Below are 20,911 nucleotides of genomic sequence, written 5' to 3'. Positions count from 1 at the left end.
ATTCGTCTGCCATGCGCTGAGTGTGAGAGAACAAGTACCAGACTCCCGCAGGCCCCACAAACAACACCTTACAAACTGCCATCTGAAGCTTTCCCTGCCCAGTGCCCCTCTCAGCAGTGGCAGTGTCACGCTGGAGGTGGGGAGCCCTTGGGCTCAGCTGCCAGCAGGCCCTCTGCAGTGCTTATGGCTCTGAACAACATCTCACACTGCCCCCCACACCTCTTTTGGAGCCCAGCTGCCATACACTCAACAAAAAGCCTCTCTCCATGCATACACTGCTGGCTCTGCTGCACCTTTGCACCCAAGTGGTTCCAAAGTGCAGCCCTATGCAGGTGGCAATATTACCCCCCAGAGGAAAAAGATAGCAAAGGCGGCTTCCTGTGGATAACTGACCAAGTGGTCATCTAAAAGGATGCCTAGGTCAATTCAGGTGGTGGAAACACGGACATGGATAATAAATGTTTCTTCAGTCCTGCACCTGAAGCAGAGTAATTGAATTAATTTCTTGGATAGAACAGAACAAGGGCAAAAATGTCATAAGACCATTTAAAAAATTAACAGGCACTTCCACCTCAAGCAGTTCCTCGCAGGCCACTGAGTAGAAGAGTACCTTGTGTATCTTAGCCTAGAAGCTGTTTAAGAAGAAATGAGCAATGAGATCAGCTGTTACTCAGCCCTTTCCACTCCTGCCAGGACTGAGTGCTTAACAACGTGGCTGGCAGTGAGACTGGCCAGGTCTGAAATGCTTTGTGTGAACAGCTGAATATCTGTTACCCAGAAAGTCATCAACCAGTGCAACTCATGACAGAAACTTCCTTTGCAGGTGCGCAGCAGACCTCACCACTGCACCATCCCTGCCAGCAACTGGAGTTGGGACGGGCCAGCAGGACATTGGTGCCCACAGCTCTCCGGTGTGCTGGGACTGCCTCTAGGCACCTTGGTGCTTCTCCTTCTTTGGTGGTGTTCTTATGTAGTACATATGTTTTTTGGTGACTGCATTAGGAGCTGTGATTGTGGTATTGACAGCAGTTTTAATTGTGACGTGGGCTGCTTATTCGTATTTTTGACAAATGAATGAGCGGTAAGTGCAGTTGGGGGTCTTTCAGTGCAAATTCATTCACAGTGTGCAGATGGATTTGCACAAACCGTTCCTAGTAATGATTTAATTTTTAATTTTTAATTTTTATTTTATTTTGACCCCACAAAGAAAGCAGATTTCTGGAAATGTATGCACAGAGGGCAAAGATCTGATTAAAACTATGATTCTCTGAAATGAGAGAATTTAATATAACTTCAAAATAATTTGTTCTGAATACAAAATTTACTAATGTTATTGTCTCAACACTATACTCTTAATATGCTATATTTTTCTAATCACACAGATGCAACTTAAGTCTTATTTGCTGTGCCCAGTATTACAGAAATATCCATCAAAACTTCCATTTAACAGTAATAATGGCACCATTTTTTATTAAAACTTCTCTTTGTGAAGCAAAATAATCAGTCATTTCAAATATTGATTTTTATTTTTGAACAGTCTTGTAATTCTTCTAAGTTCTGGATTAATGTGTAATATGAATAACCAGTGGATGTTTTGTTTTCACTTTCAGTGGTAAAAGTGATGAATTCTCAGATTCAAAAAAAGTACTGGACCTTTATTTTCAGATAAGAAATGTAAACATTAGCTTTCAGCTCTTTGTTAGAGCTATAAAGTTATCTTGTTTTCTTTAGTTATGATACGTTATTAGAAACCTGAATTCCCACAGTAAAAATGTTTCAATCTGAAGAATTTTTACTACTAAACCTGACATTTACCTGATGAAGAAGGCAGAGATGCTAGGGCTTTGGGAAAGGAGGGGGAAGTACCTAAGTGGTGGAAAAAGCTTAACATTTGAGTGCATGAGGTTTTTTGATAATGTACCATCTGGCAATAAGATCAAAAGTCGAGACGAATATGCTTACCTTACCACAGAATTTACTAACTAAATTCAAACAAAAATCTTATAAAATAAGTAAAGAAAAAATAAATCCCTGATAAAGACGAAAAAGATGAAGAAAACGAGAGTAGCTTCATTCTTAGTGGAGTTGTAATGAAGTAGCTTGCTGGTGAAGTTCCCTAATCAAGTATGCATATTTACTCCTCCACTTTGTGTCAGTTACCTACCGTTTTAATATTGTATACTAAAAAAAATAAAAAATAAAATAAATGAAACTCCACAATACTGGTTCCTATATAAGAGTTTTTGCAGTAGGTTAATTATTAAAATCAACAGCTTGCTGTCATCAGAAGTGATATTATTTAAACTGCTGACTCTTCTGTTTTTAAAAGGTCTGTGCTAAGATAACTGACCAGCAGCTGAGATTGGTCTTGTTGAAGCCTTCTAAAGCTATGTTGGATGCTACATTAGCAACATGCCTGTGTGTCCTTTGTCCTGTGCCTATTGTTTAGACAAGAGAGGTTATTACTTCCATCAAATGTCCTGTAGATTGGGAGATGAAGTATGACAAACGCAATTTCTCATTTCTCAAGAAGCAGTTGTAAATAGATGAGGAACAATAAAAATATTACATATGGAACTAATCTGCAGTGCAACTGAACTGGGTGATACAGTAGGAAAAATAAAGCAAGGTAGAGGTAGTTTGAGCTGAGAAATAGGCTTGCCAGAGCCCAGATATTCTGAGGGAAAACATGATATACTCTAGAGTCAGAATTTCTAAAGAAAATTCCACTCTTCATCAATGAAGCCAATTTCTTATTGAAAAAAAAAAAAAAAAAAATCTGGGATGACTTTTAAAATGGCATAAGAGCTTGAAAAGATGGAGCAGAAACATTTAAGAGATGGTAGTGTATGTGGAAAGTTCCAAACTGAATATAATAGGCCTCTGCATCTGGGAGGCAGAATCTTCACAGAAGATAGTTCAGGCATTTTTTCTTAACTAACTCTAAGAAGTTACCATGGCGTGGCTTATTTTGAGTGATTCCTCCTCATTTCCTCAATAGTCCTGTTGATTTAACTCAGCATAGTCATACAATAAACATTTCAATAACCAGGTCAACATACAGTATTCATAAATTCTTGCAGAGCAGCTCTACATCCATCATGTAGTATAGTAAAGGTTGAACACCAGGCTTATCCTATTTTTCATTTTCCTTAAGCATATGCACGTACTTTTTCAAATCATACCACACTGTTATTCATAGATTCTGGGAGGCTGTCATGAAATGTGAATAAAAAACGGTGTATGTATAATTGTATGGATTCTGATAACAGAGATCACAAGGAGAAGATGAAGTTCTATGTATGTCTTTTAAGTTTTGGATCCAGAAAATATTTTCCTTTTTCTCTTTGGTCTTTGGCACACAAGTATAGAAGTAACAAATGCTCAGTTGTGGACCATCTATGTAGGTAAGGTGATGTATTCTATTATCTATTACTGCGTCTGTATATATTGAATGTGTTCTCATTTTAATAGATATTCTAGATAAATATAGAAAATTCTGAAGACCCACCATCTAGACCTTAACAGAGAATGTAATGCATGTCAAAATTTCCATTCTAGGTCCATTTGAACAGAGGTTGAAAAACAGTATGTGCTTGTGATAATACATAATCATTTGCTTATTCTGTATATAGGACTTGTTTTTTAAATATTTTTCATCAAAGTATAATTTCATGCTCCTTAAATTTTTCTCTAGACTCTCTGCTTGTTTCATCATTTTATTTGGTGTAATGATGGTCAGGAACCTTTTTTTGTTTGCTCTTTTTAGACTCTTCTTTACTTTTAATTGTTTGCTCAAACATCTTGACAAGGTCAGAAAACTACTTGCCTTCTTGTACTCTTTGACAAAAACTTGCTAACCTATCAAAGGTAGAAAAAGCTCTACCTGCATTACCTGACTGCACACCCCTTCAGTGAAGTGACTTTGGAATTTTCTGTGAGCCTTGGCAAAGTATAACCTGGTTTGAAGCTATGTAAACCGATGTGATTTCTAACTGGGAACCCAGTACTGTCCTGCCAAGTCAGAACTATGTTATAGCTCATTGTCATGTTAGTACATGGTGTTAAGCACTGTTTGCATGGAGTAAACTGAGAGGTCGAACATTTTGAAATCAGGACCCTTACCTGTGTATGTAAGTCTGTTAACAGCTCTTGGAGGTCAAGATGTTGTGTCTGTTGTGTAGGAATAGCACTGTAACTTTTCATGAAAATTTTCTAGATCCAGAACTCATTAGTGAATTCCTAATAGTTCACGCCAGTGTTTGCCCTCGAACTGAGATGCTGGTGGATTGCCAAGACTTGCTTTGCAAAATGCTCCCAGGGAAATTCCAAGGAGTATGAGATCTGCACACAGGGACTCCCACACTATGTCTCAGTGTCTCAGTAAAAATATAAAAGCTATTTCAATACTTCTAACATTAGGATGTGTTACCAAAAAACAAACAAACAAACAAAAACAAACAAACAAACAAAAACCCTGAAGTTGCCATGCCTTCAAGTTTTAAATAGGAAACTAAATATTTAGCAAGTTTTTTTTTTTTTTAACCTTTTAAGTAAATTGAAAAACATGTTTTTTTGTTTTGTTTTGTTTTCCTGTGGAGAGATGATAATTCTTGTTTTTAGTTTCTATGGTTTAACTGGCTAAGTTTTGGAGCCTACCAAAGCACATTACAGGTGTTCTTAGCTGGCAATACATTTCTTAAAGTTTGGATAAGCTCTGGAGAAATACTGAATACTTATACTTTAAACAGGTTTTTTTTAATTATTTTCTCTGTGTCTGGCTATAAGTTTTCAGCTAGCTTTGTTAGTATACTGCATATACCACACATTTTGTCACTTGCCAATTATAGCATGTGAATAATAAAAATATATATGTAGCTTTTATTTAAATTTTCTGTTTACTATTTGTTACATGTAATTAACTTAGTCAATTTTTTATTCATTGTAGCAATACTATTTCCTCCCTTCCTCAGTGTAATACAATAGAACTCTATTACTTGGATTAGAAAGGTAAATTAAAGGGAGACAGGAGGACTTCCATTTTCACTGAGCATCTTTAAAGCCATACTGGAGCAAATTTTAAGGTAATTGTTAAGGAAGATTTGTGAGTAGGATGTGTAAGACATGAAAAGTTTGTCTCTTATTATTGTTCAAAGACTAAGTGTCTAGGGACATTCAGGAATGATGTATTATGATTTCTTCAGTACAAAGAGTGCAAGGAGGAACAATAAAATGAAGTGGAAAAACAAAACAGGAATAAGTTTTATTTATTTTGTAAATAAACACTTCAGTTTCAAAGAACCAAATACTGGAGCAAAAGCTTTCTTACTGGCTTCAGCTTGTTGAGATCAGATCATAGATGAGATCATTGGTAAAATAGGGCATTCCAGTTTACTTAAAATATCACATGTGAAAATGACCAGTATACACAGACCTATGGTTGTTTCATCCATGTGTTTATTTCCAGTCTCGGTCCTCCAAAAATGCTGGTACTTTATCCTTGGAAGAGCATCCTGACTTGTAATATAATTACAGGTTGCATTTCAGTAGTCTCAATGAACAGAGAAAAAGAATGAAAGGACATTTTACACTTTGGACGGCAAGTCAAAACTCAGCTAAAAAAGGACATGGTTTTAGTCTTTGCCATGTTTTAGTAAGTATACAGTCACTGAAATATTCAGGAGTGAATTAGTCCAAATGTTTTGTATCACCTGTAATTTTGTAGTTGAAGAGAAAATAAAGAGCAAAGACAGCTATGAAAACATGGAGGAAATGGCAGAAAAGCAAAGTTTAAAAAGCTTGCTTGGGCAAGTCTTGCAGACCAGAAACACAGGTCAGGAGTCTGAATACTTAATAACACTCATGAGAGGAGGAAATTAAGAACAAGATCAAGAGTAGCATGGGATAAATGTAGTCTACACAGCCATGAACAGGCAAAAGCACATTGCAGGACTATCACGTGCATGTAAGGAAGTTACCCTTCAGCAATACTGTGTGGTCTCTTTTGAACAGGTGTGAAAGAGGGAAATTTAAATTTTTTGCTTCAAAAGCAGAAACAGATCTTGGCTGAAGTGCTAGTGATGTCCTTATCCATCTTGGCCCTAATCCTGAGCTCAGTGAAATCAAAGGAAGGTGATTCCTGTTGAATTCAGAGCACCTTGGGTCAGACACACTATGAAGTATTTGGTGAGAATGAAGTGCTGTTGCTATGCTCTTTCCTGCTGCCAGCTCCAGTATGAAAATTAATTCAAAAAATCTATAACCAGTGTGAAGTCAGTTGTATGTTGCTATTGCTACTTAGGGATAATTATAAATACCTGCAGAGACAATAAGAGTGAAGTCTCTACAGATGCTGTCTGGGACATTTCTAGGCAGGAGAGAGCTTGGCGCCATTTTTATAGTTATGCCTGTTAAGATTTAATAGATGGAAAGTTTCATTAGTGAACTGTGTTGCAATTAACTTGAAGGAGGTTCCAGCCTACTGTATGCAGTCCTTCCTCAGAGAAATTTATTTACATTTCCTTTTGGTAATAATTTATTGGCTTTTCAGCACTTGAATGTTAATGAATAGTGAGGACCATGATTTAACAAAAACCCACCACCAACATAACATGCTTTTCTAATTACTCTAAGAGAGGATTGAATCAGCTGTATAACTTTTTATTTCTCAGTGAAAACACCAGTTGCTGAAAGTCAAGACTGAGCTAACCCAAGGGCAAGGGATAATGCAGAAATGCAAATTTAAGGGAATAGTTTTCTCCTTGGTAACATCAGTAATAAGGATTAATGAGGTAATGACCTGGCTTTTGTTTGTCTCTTTACCTGAGGCCAGATCCTGCTTGCTTCATGCAATTTTTTCATTGTAAAAGAGATTAGGATTTAGGTCTTGGTCTTGTTGATGACCTGCAGTGAGAGAGGAGTTGCACAATTCCTACTGACTTCAGAGCTATTGCAGATTTTTTGGTGCATTTGGTGCAGGACAGGCCCACATGCTTCTGAAAGAGGAACATTTGGTTGCTTGAAGCTGATTGATGCTCATAGTGATAGAAGATCATGTTCCCTGAACTTCCTGGGTCTGCTTAAAAACAGCCCTATCAAAGCAAGTCTTCCCTTTTATCCTGCTCAGAAAACTCTGCCCTTGGAGGCAGTTCCAGGGCAGGGCAGTGCTAAGGCATTCACAGCAACAGTTGAGATGAGCCCAGCGGCTGCCATCTGCAAGCTCTGTCACAGTGGACAGCCTTTGCTGCCCAACTGAGCTGTAAGATCACATTGCTGAGATGTCTGGAGGACCCTTTCCCCTTTAGAGAGGCTACCGGTGTACTTTTGCTGACAACCTTAACCATGAAGTGAAGGCAAACTGCTCTGAAAAATTGTTGTCCCCAGATCAGAGGAAACTTTCTCAGATTTCTGTCAAAAACTTTGGGGAGAAAAAAATGAAGTGATCCATATGAACATCCTTTGGGAGACATGTTTGTGCTGGCACTGGTGAGTACTGGAAGACTTCTGTGCAGTGTAAATATTCACGTAATGCCAGCAAAACTGAGAAACAGATCATGTGATAGAGCGAGAAGTTATATTGGCCTGATTAAGTTGCAGGTGATGGCAGTTCAGAGAACAAAAACTGGTGGAGATTCTGGTTCTTACTGAACGGATATTTTTTCTCTGAGAGACACAACGCAGAGCTGGTGTTAATAGGATCTGGAAGGTTTTGCATTTCATATTTATTCTGAAATCTGTATATGATGACGAGTGTGTGACATGTGACTTGTATTTGGCCTGGCACCATAATTTCAAAATGAACAAACAGAAAAAAAGGAAGGTATTATACCATGTTATGCTATTTAACCTATATAGAGAGTACTAAGTATCTGTCTCTGAGTCATCATAAAACCCTAAATATTTTCACTGCAACAGCGGTGTTATAACTTTTTCATGTTTCATTTTCAGGATGTAAAATTACTAACCAGGACTAAAAAATAAATGAAGTAAATAAAAGAAAATCATAAGCCATCAAAGCTTACTTGGTAGGAGAACGTGTTCTGTGTGAACCATCCCATGGGCGTGGTTTCTAGGACTGAGGGAAGAAAGTGTTTTCAGAGTAGACACATGGACTGGCCAAGTGTATGTGAGCAGCTGGAATGTGTGGGTTTAAGTCAGAGCTGCAAGGTAGGTGAGAATTGTTTCTGCCACTTGTAGTTCCAACCAAGTGCCTTTTCTGAATGGGCCTCTGCCTTTCTCTGCCTGCCCTGTTACAGAAGGCCCATTTTGTATTAAAGGTTTAAGAGACCAGAGATAGGGAAGAGGAGAAGCCACCATTTAGTCCCACTCCAGTTATTGATTCATGAGAAGTGGAAGAAGGAGTGTTAGAGATGGGTATAAGTAATCCCTTACATATCAGCTTATTGTCTCATGAGCTCCATAATTCTTATGGGAGAATCTTTCTCTTCCCTTTTCTGTCTCTTGTGCTGTCATAAAATGTTCTGAAAGGTTTTCTTTTTGCTTACAAAAAGACAAGAAGAAAAGCTGAAAAATTAAAAGAATAAAAATATGCTTCAAATATGATTGCAATTATGAAGGTGAAAGGGAAGTTTTGGACATGTACAGATCATCCTTGACTTCTTATTTTGATGGACTTAAGACAGAAAATAAAGGATGAAAGAAGGCAATGGATGTATAAGTAAGGGATAAGGCTAGATGTATCCCTTCAGGAAGAAAAAAAAAAAAGATATTACCATGATGCTATGAGCAGGATATCTGCATATGTGCACAGATGGCAATACATGTTACAGCTTTGGCTTAATAATGAGAAAGTAATTAATTTTTTCTTAATTTTGGATCTTTCTACTTCATTTAGTAAATTCAATATTATTAGTTAACACACACACAAAAAAAAAAGTCAGAATAAGATGGAACATGGTAAGAGAAAAGCAGCCGGCATTGGTCTGTATAAATAGGACTAAGAACATTTTCCAGGGCGTTCCTCACACACAATTTATCCGGAGCTACCCTGAGGCAAGAGTGAAGGTGTCGATCTCACTGTTGCAGATTATTTTTGTTACTAAAGGTGTCTGAGATTGCCCAAGTCAGTTAGGGCTGCAGTGTTGTTGTGGCTGCGGTTCAATGGGACAGCAGTGCATTAATTCACTGCACATTATAACCTTCCAGAATCCCTGTCTCTCACTCCTCTACCAAATTATTATTTGCATTTGAGTACTGTAATCCTAGAAAGAATACTTCCAATTACCTTAAAGGAATGTTCTGTAATCTTTTGCACATAGTTTGTCACTACAGCAGAGACTACTTTGATTTAGTGACACAACTTGTGGTTAAAAGCTTTAGGCAAGGCCACACACATGCAAACAAGGACTGGTGATTTGGATAATTAGTAAGAATGGCAGAGCCCTGTCTCTTTACACAAAAGTTAGCAATGATATGCAATTAAAAATGAGCTGTAAAAGGTAAAATCTTGTAGATATAATGGAATGCAATAGATCAGGTTGAGCAAAACAATGTAACTACTGGGGAAAAAAAAAAGTCCTGTTTTCAAGAGTTTTCAGCAAAACCATTTCTAAATGTGGAATCAGAGAGACTGCTTTGTGTGTCTCTGCAAAGCAGGAACATCTCTGTTGTACAGTGGCTGTCCTGATGGCTCTTAGGTTCTGCTTTCTTAGAACACTTATTGAAGTGTGAGTGGGATACATTGACAGTATGAAAAGAAAATAAAAATAGAGCTAACCAGAAAAGAACAACATCCATTAATATTTTCTCTTATGCATTTTTTCTACCTCTTTTGTTTCTTGCTGACTTCTGGAGTCCTTGGCCTTGCAACTGGTGTTCTTTGCATTGTGAAGGCTTCAGGCTGCCCCAGCTTTATTTACATTTCAAAAAAATTTGGGGTACATTCCATTCTTTGCTTATATATTCCTCCTTATTTATCTTATGAAACTAAATTTCGGACCATTTCCTTGTCATAGTCCATGATATTTTTTATTAGGAAACAAGGTCTGCTTCTTATTGTAGAGCATCACAGAAGAAGATTCTTTATTCCAAAAGGATAAAAACTTGTGTTCAATGACAAAGATGGTAAAAGGAAGGAAAAGGAATGCAAAGTAATTGACTAAATAGCTTAGTCATAAAAATCAAATGCAAGTGTCAGTCCAATAATTATAGAATGTTTAAGATGTGTGCTCAACAAAACCGTATTTTTTAAAATGAAATTATTAAATACTATAATTATTTAAAACCGTTCAATACTACTGATTAAATTCTACACTGTCTTCTATTAAGGTATGATCTTAATCATCTACAAAGAGTTATTGTCAAATTATTTGAATGCATTTTTTAAAAATATTTTCTCATATGAGAATATGAGAAAAGTCTGGTTTTTTGCTTGTAAGTATTTTTAGAGTTGGTTGCTATTCATCAAATACTCTAATTTCAGTGGGATTTTTTTCCTCCAAAAGTATTTACAATAAACTTTATTATTTGCCATCACTTTTGTTGTGCTTCTGGTTCTCAACTTGAGCACACTGTCAGCACATGAAAGAATAGCATGTGACTGAACCTGCAAAGGAGGAAGGCAAATAGTAAATTAAAAGTTGAAACTAGCAGAATACAGGCCATAAATGTAATGAGAAGCATTTGTCAAAATCACTTAGTAAACATTGCAATGTCCTGAGGAGACCTCCACATGGAGGAGAGTTTCTGTTATCGGAGACTTTCAGGGAAGGGCTCAACAAGCACCTGTCAAGGTCAACTGACACAGCTAATTCTGCTTGTGACTCATGCACAAAGATGATGTGGTCATGCTGAGTTACTGAGTACAAGGAAGGGATGCCAGGATCCTTGAAAATTAATGCTTTGAAACATTTGAGGGAGTGATCCTCAGTGGTAGGCTCTGAGAGAATCCTGACTGTCCCAGCCATATTCAGCATGGTTTGGCATGGAAGGAAGCTACTGCAGTGCAAAAATACATTTTTGCTTCTTGGAGTGCCTTGGCATTATAAGTTTGCAGCACGGTCCATTTTAGGTTTTCATAGCAGATGATTATAAAAGGGAAACTTGTGCTCTTCTATGAAAATGGTAAAATCTGCAGAGGGATGTGTGACAGTCCCCTATCAAAGACGTTATTGGGAAGAGTAAAAGCAGTTAATTAAGACTGTCATTCCAGCTGAACAGTTACTTTATCCCATTGTAACAGTCAGGAAATATTGTTTATTCAGTTATGACTGTCCTGGAAATAAATCTGTTCACTCACCAACTGAGGAGCACTGCTCGACAAGCTCCCTCTTGGATTTGTGTCTAAGAAACCAAAACAATATTTCTAACAGTGTAGATTTCTTAGTAAAAATGTTACCTCTCTGGCAAATAACGGGGAAGACTAAGAAGAAGCAAATAATTATGTAACTACTGTTTCTGAAGATCATAATCAGAGCATTTCTCATGTAAAGTGAGAAATGCTACTTGTTTAAAGACCTATTGTACTTCAATATATATATATTATATATGTATATGTATATATAATATACACGTGTATATTGAGCTTAAAGCTTTTACAGTTGTTTTCCTTTTGGCAAGTCAGATTGGTTCCTTTATTTGCTTGATGGGGATATTTGGAGGAAATGGGGAGGTCTTGATTGTACAATGTAACTGTTTTCAGCATGCTTTGGTTAAGTAGTAAACTTTAAACTTTGATAAAGTAGTAAACAAGTCTTAAGGAGAAGCTAGCATTTTAGTGGAAAAAAAAAAATCCTATGGCAGCCTTGATGACCTTGGAAGAAGAAATTAGTTTGTTCAGCATAGAAGAACATGACAGAAAGCTTCCAGTTACTTTTGAGTTAGAGAAAACATGAAGATAGTTGTAATGTATTTCTAATAAATCAGAATGACTTCACATTATTTTGTGTACTGCATATTTATAGTACAGCTTTAAACCTTTGGAACGAGGTACGCTACGATACATGTTGGGACTGTCTAATCTGTCTATCAGATGATATAATACAGAGGTCCTGACCGCTGAGGTTGCTAAAGATCCACAAGCATACCTCACAAAAGAATTTTTAACCTCATTCTTCTGCTAAAATAGATTTTAGATATTTCTGGAATAAATATATTCTGCTGAAGTAAGTTCTTTCTAAAGATTTGGTGTTATATAGTGCTCTATCTCATTTCTGTCCTTGGTTGTGCACTATTAACTGCATGTATGGAGTAAATTGATATTGTATAGGACTTCACAGGAAGCTTTAATTCAGTAGCTGGTGAATGATTCAAATGTGAATATATAGGTTTTGTATTTCAAAATACACCAGATAATTATTAACAAAGACTGATCCTTGCTTTTTTAGTATACAAGGCACACCTGGGTTTGTAGGTATTTTGATCATTTTTATATACTAATCGTTAGAATTATGTAATGTTCTTTCTAAATTTGTTGTTTTCATGTCACATTAAGTACCAAGTTGTCAAATGTCGTCATACACATAGAATTTCCATCCATTTTTCTTTAATAATCTGAATAGCCAACTAATGTTAACATGACACCTTTTCTTAGGGATAGTTAGAGCAAATGTAGTGGAGTGTCAACTTCCCATTCTGAGTTTTTTTTTTGTGTAGTCTTCTTTCTTTGTGTCTTGATGTCTCCAGTGGAAGTGTGTATATCACAGGAATGGGACCATTCAGCTAGGTGCACAGGAAGTGTTTTACTTCTAGTTGGTGATGTGTAGGTATTAGCATTCGAAGCTCTCGTTTATGTCTTACAAATGGCTCATATGGTTCAGAAGAGAAGATGAAAGGCCTTGAATAGTGTTAAGTGAAATCTCTGTGGTGACTCTAAACTAATCCTTAATGGTCATGTATTTGTAAAACAAATAATGAGGGAAAAAAAACAAACAAAAAAAAACACAACAACAACACAAAAACAAACAAAAAAAACCCACCTCTTTTGTACTGGGATCAGATATGTGAAGTGTGCAAGTATACATTGAAAGTGGTTGTTTTTCCCTCTTACCCAATGGGTCAGTGTTAGTGTCTGTAGATATGCAAAAAAATGCAAATATACATTGAGAGTAGTTCTTTCTCCCCTCTTACCCATATGGTCAGGGTTAAGGTCAGGAGGTATTTGTTTGGAGATGATGGTTACATTGTGTAAAATTGCTTAATGAGCTTAGTGAATGTTGAAATAAGCTTAACAAGAGAGGAGTAGTAGAAAGATATCTAGCAAAATGATCTAGTTTGCTTCCAATAACTTTAAGCAGAATCTTAAAAGATCTCTGATAAGGGAGCAATCCTGAGTGATGCTTTACCTCCTAATAAAAGCAAAAAGTGGTAGTTATTTTTTTGAAACCTTGAAGACTGCTACCCACTCCTAACTCCAGCCTCCTACCAATTGTTATGCATTGCATATGTGTACGATACAAAATGAAGCCATGTTTATAAACTTTTAGACTACAGACTGACCTGAATCTGTGCTGGAAAAAATGCTCAGGAGTGTAATAATATAGAGGTTTTGGTCAAGAGATGAAATGAGAGGATGTTATGTACACATTTGATATGGTACTTCTCTTTGAGGGAAATGTTCCTTTGAAAGTGGGGATAAATAAATGTGTCTACAACATGCATAATATTATCTGGAAAAGAATAGATATTCTGATTATACTGAAAAATAAAGAATCCATATCATTTGGAAATTTCAGAAAGATTTGGCTCAAGTTTCATTGACTTGATTTCTAATTTTGCCCTTCTTGGTTCTCTGAAATATCCATTGAATTGTGCAGATGTAATAGAATTGCAATCTGTAGCTAGATTGTCAAACAGTGTAGCTGGAAAAAGCAAAATGTGCTCACACATCTAAAATCTTTTATTTTGGGTCAAAAACTTTCCCAACAGTCCATATTCCACATTCCATTGTGGAGTCTCCAAAAAAATATTATCACATTGTTCACATTACAGTAATGTTCAAGGTTACAACAGGGTTGTTCTTCAACCCTGTTGCAAATCAGGATCATTACCTGATTTGCAACATGGCTGTTTGGTTAAGTGGCACAGAGTAAGGTGAAAGACCTAGATCTGTATTTGAGAGAGTGTACATGGTGCTCAGGATATAGGCGTCCTGCTCCATGACTAGAGCAGTTGTACTCCAACACAGGCTACTACAATGAAAATAGTTTACTAAGATACTTCTGAATCTACAATAATCTGCTGCATCAGCAGTGTTTTTTTTTTTTTTTTTTTTTTTTTTTTTTTAAGAAATGGACCCCTTGAAACAAAACCTCCAAGAGACCTCTGTTCACATTTTTTTTTAATGAGTAAATAATATTTTAGGTAACAGCTGAAAAGAGAGTCTATCTAAACTTTCATCCAGAAGACAGCCCAATGGTATTTTTTTGTATTTCTGTGGATGAATTTAGCTACTTTTCTCTCAGAAAGAGCACAGCTGTGACTTGTGAATAAGAAATGCTCTGAGATTTTAGTGATTAGTTGATTTGCATCTTTAGTTGAAAGGAAATTCTAACTAATTAATGGACTCAACTACACTTGTTTCAATTTAAATAAGCAAGCCTAAAAGCTTTCTCTGCACCTCTGTTTGTTTAAGTTGGGTTTGCCTCTTTGATCTCATGTTAACATACCTTAATGACAGGTAAAGATTGATAATGGTGTATTGTAAAGTTCAGGTAATAAATGGTGTTTTACTCATAATAATGCTGAATAATGTACTTTTTATGACCCAGTTTGATGGAAAATTTCCTTGTCAACTCTGCCTAATTGTCCAAACAAAACCACCCATTACTTAAAGAACTACATGTCTAACCTAGACACATTAATTAGGGTCATGACTGAGCTACGCAAAGGAATATAGTAACACTTCAGCTATCTTTAAGTATGATCTTTGGATAGCAGTCCTAATGTTAAACTGAAATTTAATGGGGGAGATGTTTACACTACCCTTTTGTAGCTCACAGGCATATGTTGGAATCCATCCATAGTGGCTGGGTGATGGGAAAACAACATCTCCCTGAAGGTCTTTAAAGGTCATAAACAATATTAGTCTGAACATCAGAGATCACAACATCAAGTAAACCTGGACGAAAAAGGAGGAAAAGAGTTTTCTGGGTTTTCATCCAATCAGAACTTGAAGTCAGTAAATATCATGTTCCATTGAACTGAGGGTTAAAAAGGGGGTTAGTCTTCAGCTGTCAACATCTTGCAATCCTGTACATCAAAGTGTTGTGCCAAGCCCTCCATGAGTGCTGGCACTCTCACAATACTTCATCTGCTTTGAAGTTTCAGGGATTTTTGCTGATAATGTAGCAAAACTACAGAAGTAACAGTATAGCCTTGAAAACAGAAGTTCAAATTTCAGAAAATTCTCATTTGAAAATTTAAAGTGTTCAAAACCATTTTAGGTGTGGAGATTTTTTTTTTTTTTTTCTGCACTGAGGATTCAGCACATGCTTAAAGTGTGAGACTCTGCAAATATTGGTTTAATTTGTAGTAGGAAATTTCATGTTTCTGACCAAGGATTAAGAAACAATTTTTAACTCATTTGGGTTTATGCTGCAATTGAAAGTAAATGTTTGCAATAATGTGTTCTATATTGATTCAAATCTTCGGTCCTATTCTTCTGTAGCCTTTCCTCTTTCTTGCAGGACTAACCTGCACAAATTAATAAATCTTTGCATATTTAGTTCCCTTACTGTTTTCATTGGTGTGTTACATGCTTGTCTTTCTTTCTTCAAAGGAAAGAATAGCATGTTCCCTGTTTTAATTTGTACATAAAAAAAAAAAAAAAAAGACAAAATTACAGGTGTTCCTGTTATTTTATGTTTAAAAAGTGATACTGAATTCTCATTGTCTAAGTTTCCTTGCAATTGTGCTGAATTTTGTGGGAAGTTGAAGCATGACAGTCTGTTTAGGGCTAACAGCTTCCAATTACTTGTGATTACTTTTGTGATTACTTGTGACTCCAATTATTAACCTGAAGGTTAATGCAAGAAATAAAAGCAAACAAACAAACAGCCCACTTCATTCTTTATTTGGTATCTTTGCATTATTTTCCCTTTTATTATTTATAGAAGTTTAATTTGTAAATCAGAGCAAGCAGATATACTTAACCACATCCCCTGGTGGTACTTTGACTACTTGTTTTGGCATTGCATGATGGAGAAAGCAGAGGCTACTTCTGCTCCCATGATGAAGTCCATGAGGACTTTATCATGCCTCTTGGTGAATCTGATCATGATGATTAGATTTCACTTGAGAACCCAAATATAGGCTAACGTTGTACATGTGTTAAAGCCTTTAGGGTACAGTCATATGTCAGACTACTTGGAGAAAGTTTTCCTCCTTCATGTGATATGATATCCTTCAGGAGAACACAGGACAATTTTTCTTTATATTCAGCTATGGATTTGTGGGTTACAGGTTGTTCTCCAAGCTCGTTGGGGAGTTCCTGTAAATAGCAGTACTCTAGCTAAAAGCCAGGAGTGCTTGGTACAGTGTTGTTGGTTTTTTGTTTGTTTGTTTCATCCCTCTGGGAACACAGGGGCTGCTGAGCCATTTTAGAGGAGTGTACTTTTTGAAGTAATGGATGTGTCAAAGGAAAATTTGTACAGGTTTGTAATATATACATATAGTTCAAGAATAATGGAACTGTAGAAAGCTTCTTGATCTGTTAATTAGTGATAGGGGTATGATACAGGAGTTTCATATTTGTTTTCTTATTATAGAAAGGTCGAGAATATATTGTATATAATTGTCATATAAATAAAATAAGAAATACCTTATAATATAGCAGAGAATGTTGATGTCAACAACATTGTTGATGTTGATTTTCAAATCCTTCTGTCCCTCACAGCTGTAAGGCAGTCAATAAATTTCCAATGGTCAGTCAGATATTATGCAAAAAAAAAAAAAAAAAAGTGTCATATTGCTTATGCAAATTTTGTTCTAGAAATCACTTAACTACTCCTATTAAGAAAAAGCACTCAATTTCTTTTCCTATGTCATATCTGACATAGGAAAACCTATATACGGAAACCTATATATAGGAAAACCATGTATATGTCATATAATTTAATGCTGGTTAAAAACAAAACAAAAACAACAGCAGCAACATCATTCGATTTCTTTCTCTTCAAATGGAAATCTGTTTCTTAATTTGTCTGTTATAATCATTGAAAGAGTTAAAAACACTAATAAGCAAAGTATTAATAAATGCTTCTTAATTAGAAAATAATAGAAAGTAAGTCAAAAGACAAGTTTTGTATTCACATTCTTTTTTCTTTTAATTCTTATAACCTTATGCCAACCTCCAAGCAGAAGAGGACTCATTCATGTAAATGTTCTGAAGGCTGTATTAGTGTAGCCTACGTAGAATTCTTTGGTCAGGGTGTTCTTGTATTTGATAAGTTTAACAAAATTTGTTCTGTATTGGTGGCACTTGAAGTAATAATAGCAATACTATGTGAAATCTGAGTAAATCTGATTTCAACAAATTCTCATTGTATATTAAGCAAAGAAAGTATAAAACTATCTAGCCCAATATGAATGTGGTTCTCAATGGAGCCTGCATTTAACAAAATAAAAATTGTAATGAAAAATGAAAACATGAGCTTCCAAAAGTAGACTATGCTGTGGGACAAAGCAATTTTCTAATGAGAGGTTTTCTTGATGCAGAGGTCAGGCTCTGTTGAAAAAACAATGCTCACTTTTCTAAGTACCTTACAAGCAAATGTGATATTGCTGATTTAAGAGAATGTGTATTCTCTCCCACTACCCCCATGCAACTAAGCATTCGTTGGGTCTTGGAAACATCAGCTTTCATGAGAGACCGAGTGTATCAGCATGCTTGGAATAAAAAGAAAAGCACCTCCAGAAAAGTAATGCTTTTTTCCTTTTCCTCTCTCTGTTGTTTTCATACAGTACTAAGAGTATATAAGATGTTATGCCAAAAGGGATTTGTCCTTTTTATCTAGTAAGAAAAATGCTTTTGTTATTTGCATTTCTGAATTGCTTAGCTGCCCAAGCATGCTTTATGTGTGCTGCTTGAAATGTGTCATTGGATCACGTGAGTGCTGTTCTCTAGCTGATGTTGGACTTCCTCCAACAAATATGGATTATGTTAAAGTAGGTTCTGAATTGACGAGGATATGTTAATAACTCCCAGATGGGCATCTTTGTGCAGGGAAATACAAGCAGTGTATGGCAGGAGCTAGTGTTTGGCAGGTCCATCATTCCGTCATTAAAGGCCACATTATTACTTACAACTCTGCTTGCATGACAATTGCTTGCATAAACTTAGTCTCTCAATAACAAATACACACAATTTGCTTTTAGATATGTTTTCCTCTTGCAAGGATTTTTTTTATATGCCAGCTGGTTTTTCCTCCAGTTTAAAATATGGATTTTTGAAAATGAAATAATAGCATGAAATAAACACTTAGGTTCCACAAATTCATGGTTAAGATCATTTTTTTCAGATGTATGATAGAAGCACAAAATACTTGCACCTTACTTTTTTTTTTTTCAGTCTATTATTCAAAGCTTAATGCTAACTCAAGAATTCTGATTGGATCAGCACATTTTCACTGTGTTTATTTAAATTGTATTTATAATTACAATTGGATATGCTATGTTTAAAAAAAAAAGTTTATTTCATTCTCTAAGGGGGTTTGTAGCCTTCCTATGAACAGTTAAAAATAATGTTGTTTTTCACTTAGTTGTATGGATAAAGTTGTTATGATTAGATAACTATATAGGCAACATACACGAGTATGAATTATACAATAAAAATGTTCGCTATTTGCTATGCATCTTGATCACTGCACTTGTGCTTCATTTATTAATCCATTTCACCAAAACATTCCGAAGCTCTGTTCAAAGCAAACATCTGCAAAATGTCTCTGGCTGGAAAATATTCCTTCCTTCCTTTTCCACCCAACATTTTTTTTTTTTTTTTGCAGTTCTACCCCTCCTAAATATCAAGTCATGAACCTGAAAAGAAATGCAAAAGCCACACCAATTTTTGAGGTATCAAAAAAAAAAAAAAAATTAATTGCATCTTTCACTGCTAGCTAGAAGGGGAATAAGGGCTTGGGATTTGGGAAATGGGATACTTTGGGATTCCCAGTTTCTGTTTTTATCTTCAGTCCTAGAGCCTTGATTCTGGGGGTGGAGCCTATAAAGCTGGACTTCTGGTAATGATTTGGGGAGTAGTTCCCAGGTAAGATGATATAAATAACATGGGCAATAATATAAAAAAAAAAAAATGTAGCGAATGTCATGAATGTTTTTATCAGTTGCCTAGGTCATTCTGCACGGAAGTCAGATCTTTACCTCATTTTAATATATTCTCAAAAGCATGCATGTATATTTTCTCACTAATGCACTTATGCTCAAACCTGGATTTTGACTGGCATATCAATGATAATGATTACTTCACCTTTTTTATTAAGAACAATGAAGTATACATTTTGCAATAATCTCATTGAGCCAGCTGATGAGAATTTGCATTTCGCAGTACATTCTGGAGAATACTGCTGTGCTGGGGCAGTATTTTCTGTTGATGACCCAAAACATCAATACCATCCAGTGTCTGGAATTGACCCAAGCAACAAAGATACTGTGAGGGCTTCACATATTTTTGTACTTCTCCAGTCTCTTTCTGCATGTTATGATATTATTACTCTCAATCTGGCACTTAATTTTCTTGGCTCTTAAAATGAGTGTTGTAAGAGCAGTTGAATGTAATATGTGGTATTTTAATATTGTGACTCTTAATGCTACATAAAACCTTTGTTTCCTACAGGTTTATTGAGCTGGTGTATTAGATTTCCTGCTGCATGAGCAAGAAGATTATGGTGGCTTACGTCTAAGTGTACTTTTGGGAGGCATTTTGTATTTTCTCTATAAATAGTCTTTCTAAAACACAATTGTGAAACTATTAATGTTTATATTGCATTATACATCTCTCTAAGTTTACTGTGCTGAGTATACAGTGTGGTAGCAAGAGGAAATCTTTTTGTCTAAGAAACTTGTTCAGAATTGTCATTGTTAAAAGGCTACTAAAAGGCAGGATTGTTATATTTATCTTTTTATCTGTAGGGTGTTTTTGGCTTGTTATACTGAGTCATTCCTGTTTTCAACAATAGTAAAATTGCATCTCTTAAGGAGTTAAGCTCTTCAATAGAACTTAAAAATGTTAAACTTCCAGCAGAAGTGTGGGCATCGTGGCTATTCTTTTTGTGTCGGAAAAATGTCAAATGAGTCTACTGCAATTATAAGCTCTTCACAGATAAACCTTGGACTTGGGGCTGAGAGCACGTGCATAGTATAACTTGTATTTTACACTGAATATTTTTTTTTTCTTAAGAAAAAGAAAGCATTTATTATGTAATTTAAAGAAAAAAGCAATGGAAACATCCTTCATCCTAAAATAAATGGAAAATATATGTAGGTGGAAGGAAGCAGAGGAAGTTTATATATGTATTATATTACTGATGTATATTCTGTTTTGAGAATAATTTAATGAGCAATTTCTTCACAATTTATAAGAAGATGCCACAGGCCTAACTCTGCAAGGTCCCTTGGAACCACTTATTCATCCGTATGTGAACAGCCAGTTTCATTATTTTTAAAAACAGAACATGAATGAAACAAATGGTTAGTGTCGCTCTGTCCAGCAAAATGAAAGATTATCATCTCAAGCAGTGGCTGTCAGGTGGACCAGGTCCAGCTCTGCATCCTCCTTGGGTTTAGATGCAGGGTGATGTGTGGGTAATCTGCAATTTGCTGGGGGCATCGTTAGCTGGCTCTGCCTCCAGGGTAGGATTTGAAGCAGGCCTGGAGCAGCTGTGTGCCAGGTGGGTTGGGGAGTGATGCTCGATGCCCCACCATCACCCACTGGAGGTGGTGC

The 20,911-nt window shown here is 36.0% G+C and overlaps 1 long non-coding RNA gene across 3 annotated transcripts in view; it reads left to right on the top strand.

The window, feature by feature from the left end:
* LOC137858277 (uncharacterized) overlaps positions 1–20,458 on the top strand; it is a 57,524-nt gene extending 37,066 nt beyond the window's left edge. For all 3 annotated transcript variants that reach the window (XR_011097616.1, XR_011097615.1, XR_011097614.1), the window contains 3 exons: positions 18,960–19,026; positions 19,146–19,219; positions 19,805–20,458. This is a non-coding gene — a long non-coding RNA (uncharacterized lncRNA). The remainder of the gene's footprint in view (positions 1–18,959; positions 19,027–19,145; positions 19,220–19,804) is intronic.
* The last annotated feature ends 453 nt before the right edge of the window (positions 20,459–20,911 follow it).

The sequence above is a fragment of the Anas acuta genome, chromosome 6, assembly GCF_963932015.1.
Source record: "Anas acuta chromosome 6, bAnaAcu1.1, whole genome shotgun sequence".
In the NCBI taxonomy this organism is placed as follows: Eukaryota; Metazoa; Chordata; class Aves; order Anseriformes; family Anatidae; genus Anas; species Anas acuta.
This window is presented reverse-complemented; position numbering and strand designations above follow the sequence as displayed.